We start from the raw sequence: 7,184 nt of genomic DNA on the forward strand, positions 1-7,184 counted from the left end.
TGTTCTATCTGTCTCCCTTTTTCTTTCAGCATTTCTTCCTATCTATTCATCTCTTTCTCATTGTTTCTGCGCTACGCTTTACTCTCTCTCCTCCTCGTTTCGCTACTTCTCACCGTCACGTCTCTCCTCCTCACGCTCCCTTTCCCATCCCCATGCTGACATTCGGATCGAGGGTACGCGGGCTCGAATCCCGCCTCCGGAGAGTTTTTTTTTTTTTTTTGAAAAACATTTCGCTTTTTATTTCTTTCATATTTATTTCTGTCTCTTTGTTTGTTTATATCATTCTTTTTTTTCTCTCTCTCTGTACTGGTTCTCAGGGTTCTCTCATTCTTTCATTTTTGCGGCAATGTGCGGTGCCCCCTTTGGTGTGTAGTGGGACTTGCCCAAATTTTGTAGCACATACCCGTTCACGATGACGACACACAACCACGCATCAACCCGAGCTGGAACAGCTTCACTGATAATATCAGTTCATCGTTGAGACACTTGTATAGTGCACTTGTTGATCCTAATTATCTTCAACACAATTAGCTGTCAACGCGTCCAAGTGCACTTTTGGGGGCCGAAGCTAATCAAGCTGCTTAGAAGCTTTTTCCTGCCAGTCTTTCTCGTATGATGGTTAAACAATAAATACCCTACTGTACACTTTAATTGCAGGACAAAGCAAGGTAGTGCAGCAAACCTTTACCGTCGTTTATTCGAGTATCGAATGCTTAATTATTGGCTCAGTCTCCAAAGGATACGGTGAGTGTTTTACTCATCCTAGTTCATTGTCTATCTTTTAAAAAAATTTAGGCGCTCAAGATGAAGTTGTGATACCGAGATATACTAATAGCAACATAGCGCTTCATTTTCACTGCTTTGGCAGAGCAAAATTATATTTGAATTCGTTGCTGTATTTGGACTGTTAATCAGCCTTTTACCGCATAACCTACTAACCGCTCTTTGAGAAGAACTCGCATGGCTTCCCTAACGCAAAGAAATTGTGGTAATGTTGAAGAACCCCACAACTACATTTATTTTATATTTGTGAGCAGTTTCCTTGTTGTCCATGGCACTATGATCGATTTTATTATTCCTGTTGCATAACCAGCCGGCAGAGGCATTAGCAAAGTAAAACTGGTAGTCTAATCTACTCTGGTAATCTTGTCCACACTTCTGACTTTATGACGGCTCAGCAAAGATTTTCAGCCTCTGCAGTTCCTTTTTCTGCCAGAGGGTTTTGGGAAGCGACAACTTGCCCGACCGGTCCTGTGACTTCTCGCGCCTGCAACCGGCCATAAAACCAACTATCCTTCTTCAGCGTTTAAACTTTTCGATTCAGTTTGTTGTATGCTATGCTTACATAAAGCTTCTATATTTCTGTGGAGAGCAAATTGCTGTACAATGACATTTTAAATAATGGCAATAATGTAAGCGCAGCCATTTAAGTAACACATAAAAAAATTATTGCACACACGGATGAGATGGTGATTGCGCACACTCGTATATTGCCCGTTATCCTGATAGATATACACATATTGACATTATTATTGCTGGAATCCCCTCAAGGACACCTGCGTCGACCGGCACTTGGGCAGTAGCGTTATCACACACCCAATCCAACAGTGTAGTCTTACCTTCTCCTACGCTCGCCGTGCGGGGCTTTGACGTGTCCTGGGAGAAGGGAATCCTGGAGGTTGGGACGACACCGAGTGATAGGACCTTCAAAGGTCCAGTAAAGAACCTCACGGTCCGAAACGTCTGAGGAAGTAATAACTGCACGCTTGTACGATGTGATTTAATGTGCGTGTTTGGCTCTGTAACATGTTTTGATCGTGTCACGCACCATAAATTAATTGAAAAGATCAGGTCCATTGGATTAGCAGACAATATTGTGGAATGGATAGCAGCATATCTATCAAGCCGAACACAGTATGTTTCTATAAGTAATTATGACTCTGATGAACTCGAAGTTTATTCAGGAGTGCCGCAGGGATCTGTGCTGGGACCATTGTTATTTCTCATTTACGTTAATGACATCGCTGATTGCGCAGAAGAGGGAGTAAAATTACGGCTCTTCGCCGATGACTTGGTTATTTACACTTGCGTGCAAGGAATCGATGATCAGCACAAATTAAATAATGCACTCAACAAGATAGCTCATTGGTGTGACAAGAGGGGGATGGAAATTAATGTTAAGAAAACTAAATGCATGATAATAACTCATAGAAAGGCGATTTTTAGCTTCAATTATAGACTAATGGGAAATGATTTAGTACAGACAGACTCGGTTAAATATCTGAGCGTGACCTTTACAAGAGCCATGAAATGGAATGCTCACATAGAAAACACGTGCACAAAGGCGTTCCGAACACTAGGTTTCCTGCGAAGAAAATTATCTGCGGCTCCGTCGCATGTGAAATTAACAGCATATAAAATATTAGTGAGACCGATTCTGGAGTACGGTAGCATTGTGTGGAACCCGTACCAAAAAGAACTTGTACAGAAACTAGAAAGTATACAAAATAAAGCATTAAGATGTATATATTCTAAATACTCTCGACACCAGAGCGTAACAGCACTTAGAAATCAAGCAGCACTGCCTACCCTTGCGTGTCGGCGTGTTGTGGCGGCCGTGAAGTTTCTTTTTATGCTTTATCACAACCACATAAAGATAAACAAAGAAGATTACGTGCAGCCACCGCACCGCCACTCTTTCAGAACATGTCACAGTAAACACATCAGGCCGCATCAGAACAAGTGCGACACGTTTAAATATTCATTTTTTCCATGGGCTATTGAAATTTGGAACGCATTACCAAATGAAATTGTTGATTGTCGATCTGTGGAAGAATTTATCGCGAAACTGGAACCCTTTTTTGATTGTACATAGGCATTTACTTTGAAATATAAATGTTTGCAGGAACTTGTGTAATTGTATGGTGCTTCTTGGGATGTGATAATTTTTTCGCAATATTCTGTAGAGTGATATTTATTGACTATATTATGTTAGAACCCTATTTACATTGTATGACAAATGCAGCAACGTTTCTTACGTTGATTGCTAGAATGGTTACTTGCTAAGCTTCGTTTTGTTTTAGCTTTGTTATCCAACTTTCTCGTTCATACAGTTTTACTATTCCCATGCTCAAGTGTACATGTTCTAACCACTTCCTGTATGGGCCTGTACAAAGGCCTACAGTATGGTTAAATAAATAAATAAAAATAAATAACTGTGTTGTAAGTCATCGTCACACACTACGTCATCGCTATTTTTTACATGCCCTGAGACGTGAAGATCCTAACGATTAGAACATAGAAACCGTGGAAGTGTCATATACCACCCAGACTTCTTTTATAGCGTTGAAACGGTTGGTTACACTGTGCGTTTGGTGCAAGGAAATGCATTTTAGATGTACTACTCTATAACAAAAAAAGTACGTGTTACTCTTTTCAGTGAGTCTTGACCTGGGCGTATATGACTCTGTTTAAAGAGGCACGTTAAGTATTTCTTGAGTCCCACGGCCCCCCAACGGGAGTAAATTCAACATCAAAGAGAGTTCACATGTATCTTAAAATATCTTATATGTGCCAAGTCTGGACCCGCAAAAAATGAGTCAATGCACACTGTTATTACTTAAAAAATATGGAGCGACAATGGCTCGCTAGTGGGACCGCGCCAGCGAACCATGCATTTAACAGCCGCCGCGCTCTGCCGAACAGTGGCCTGTCAACTCGGCTGACATCCTACACTATCAAGAAAGTCTCAGTTTACAGAACAAATTGCCAGTAAATCGATGCCGGATGCATTTCTGTCTATAAGTAACATCAGGCTGCGTTTCACTGAGATTATCTAACTTCTTTTTCTGTATCACCGTACACAGCACACTTCCGTTATTACGTGAACGTGACTCTGTGTATTTCTGAAGAAAACTCTGTGATCGCTAACAGAGCATGACTCTCTAAGTTGGAATACAGCACTTTCGTTATTTAAAAATTAAAAAAAGTCAACGGCGGTGGCCGTTGAACGGGCGGCCCGTAAATTATTCCGTTATAATGCATGAAAACGGAGGCTTGCGTAGAACGGTTACTCCTGTAAACTTAGAGGGAAAATTTGGACGCCTAAGCACCACCAAAAGAAAAACGAAGCATAGGAAGAGAGCGTCTTGATTATTCCCTCCCCCCTTCCTTTTTTGTGTTTTTTCCTCATTCACAAATCCTACTGCCGCACGAGTCGTGGCCGATCCCCCGTGGTGGGTTGTGCCATTCCTCTAGGAACAAGCAAGCAAGCAAGCGCTCTTTTCCTGTGGCGCTCTTTTCCTGTGCTTCGTCGTTCATTTGGTGGTGCTTAGGCGTCAAAATTTCCTCTCTAAGTAATTTGCCTACTAGCCCAGCAAAAGTTCTTCAAGATATTTCTGTCATATTTCACTTGACATTTTATTCGTCGTTCTTCAGAATGGATAACAGAGGGTTTCGTTTAATGAATTTTTTGTGCTTGGACTGGGTTTTGTGTTGTTTCCTTATCTTGAAAGAATGTGTCCTGTTTTACAGAGCATGCAGTACACTTTGTTTTGGGAGTAACTGCATTTGTGAAAATGAACGCAAGCTTTGGTTGACTTACGGTCGGGTGCGAAACAACGGTACTGTGGAAACGCTGTTTCACAGGAAAGTCTATGCTGCTTATATTGTCACAGCAGGGCGTTTTATCATATTCAATGTGCACACCGAAAATCGGATAGGTGTCGTGTCACATGTGTGTTTGTAAGTTTTACAGTGCCCTTTCAACTTACACTAATGTCAGCATGTCGTGTGCATGCGTGTACCGCCCCTGCTGCATGCGAAATGTTGCATTTCAACGAAACATGCATTAATATATTTACACAAAATAAATTGTTGTCGCTAACCAGCTTGCGACATTTTAAACGTCCCCGGATTGCCGCTTCAGCACTTTTTTCACACCTGAAAGGAATGTGAAAAAACAAGTGATGAAAACGTTTCTATGAAATAACAACGCACACACCCTTCATAATGCCTTCTCGGCATGTGTGTATGGCCAGTGCTGCGCATATGACCATAACTGCAGAAAGTAGGGGCAATGCGCCAAAGACATTTCCAGGCTGGCTATGATCACATTCAGTATCAACAGCATCATTTCCAGAAATACTTGTTGCTATTTAGGGAGGATCAACCGCTTGAACAACGTGAAATAGCACGCGTCAAAGACCATCATGATGTGCGTGTTTGTGCGTGTGTGAAGCGGCGCAGGAAACAGAGATTTGCAGAGAAAACACGAACTAACAAGCAGCGCCAGCGAGCGTTTTGTTTGCTTGTGTTTTCTCCTATGTATCGTGCTCTGTGTGCTGCTACAACGACCAAGGTCGATTCAAATAGGTCGCGAAGCTTCGAACGAAAAGCGGCTCAGAACCTATTGCTGGTGACATCACCAAGAGGTGTTATGGGTGCTGCGATCGAAGCGCGATTAGGCATGGAGGGAACGAACAGTAATAGCGAAAAACCAAGTTTTATTCAAGAGCGAAGCAATCGCTATGTTTTACACATTACATTTATTTCCCTAACAATAATATGTACGTGCAATATGCAAAGAGTTTGTGACAGCGTTTAATTATTACTAAAAAACCTTTTTTCTTAGTGCCCTCTGAGAGAGGCGAACGCAGTCACTTTCCAGTGCAACTGCAGCCCTTGCGGTGCATGGAAAGGCGCGCTTGTAAAGTTCTTCTGCGACGACACGCCCTCTCAAGTGTTTTGGTGTTCCACAGTTGCATGCGTTCCCTGTATTCCCGCAGTGATAATTGCGTTTCTGCTGTGCGCCGAGTTGTGAGGTGCGTTTCATCGTTGGTGAAAGTGTTGAGTACGGTGTCGAACGGCACAATGAGGATAACATTTACCGCCGAACGCTTGCCACGGCACCAGCGGAAACGATGGGCTGTGCGAGGATGCAATAGCAACACACGTACGCCTGGCGACACATCTCTTCTGGATAAGTAACTGGGTTCAGCGTGCTGTGCTCGCTGGATTTTTGTGAATCGGTATTCCTGCGGCCCGGTTTCCTTCCTGAACACGCAGTGCCTGCTATCATACTGGATGAGCAGATCGCTAAGTTAAATATCGCGCTACAAATCGCATGCCTGTATACGTTACACTTAACGGCATCTTATTGGAGCATAAGGCAAAGCATATCGCACGTAGTGTCTGCGCACATTTTGTGCTTACCACCCCGCTTGGTGAACATTGCGTGCAACGGAATAAAATTGCGTTATTGTGACCGTTGCTTAAACAGAGATGTAATAAATTTGCGTGACTAGGCGTCATTTCTTCTTGTTACAACTGAAGCACACGGGCAATGCGCACATTAAGGCACCTGCGTATGTGGGAAACAAATAAGCAACGCTGCATATATGAGAGGTACGCTGGAGCTTGCTTTAATCGAGCTACGTAAGATGCCACGAGTGCACAATACGAGTACGAAAAATAAAGTTTGCAAGTAAACCTAAGGCATGTTAAACGACAGTACAGTTAAACACCACTGTCTCGTCATGAGTCAGTATCAGTTTAGCTGGCGTTGACTTGAAATGCACTCGTCAAGAGCTCGCCGGCTCGCCTTAGCGCGAATCCTTAGTGATCAGGGTCCTACGAAAGCTCTTTTAGATCAAATTTAGCGCTGGTGCCAACAAAATTACGCTACTTGTTTACCGGATATTCCATCACATCCGCTATATATTTTGTTCCGGCGGAAGTGTTCGCTCCTAACACAGATGGTGCTAAACCCCATGAGCAGCTGCTTGGCTGCCATTTTCTGAACGTATGGGCTTCTATGGAATTTTTGCTACCAGTTACATTCACCTTGAAACGACCTTTGCGCAGGCGCTGTTGCGTACTCGACGGAAAAAACGGCTGCCATTTGTCGTCTAATGTGCAATGAACACGAAGGCCAGCATACAAATCACCCTGCATACATGCGAAACACGCTTCTTGTCCATTTCCTCGCCAAATGGGTTTGCGTACAAGAAAAAGAAAAGCGAGCGACCGACACTTAGGCAATGTCGAGCTTAAGACGTTTGGCGGTCTGGACACACGCGTACAGGGAGGCACATGAGAACGAGCGGCAGACGTAACCGCACGGGGAGCACCGCGGACGGCGCGCTTTCGACGCGCGAACGTTTCGCTCCGCGAAGTTTCGAAGA

This window comes from Rhipicephalus sanguineus, chromosome 7 (assembly GCF_013339695.2).
Source record: "Rhipicephalus sanguineus isolate Rsan-2018 chromosome 7, BIME_Rsan_1.4, whole genome shotgun sequence".
NCBI lineage: Eukaryota > Metazoa > Arthropoda > Arachnida > Ixodida > Ixodidae > Rhipicephalus > Rhipicephalus sanguineus.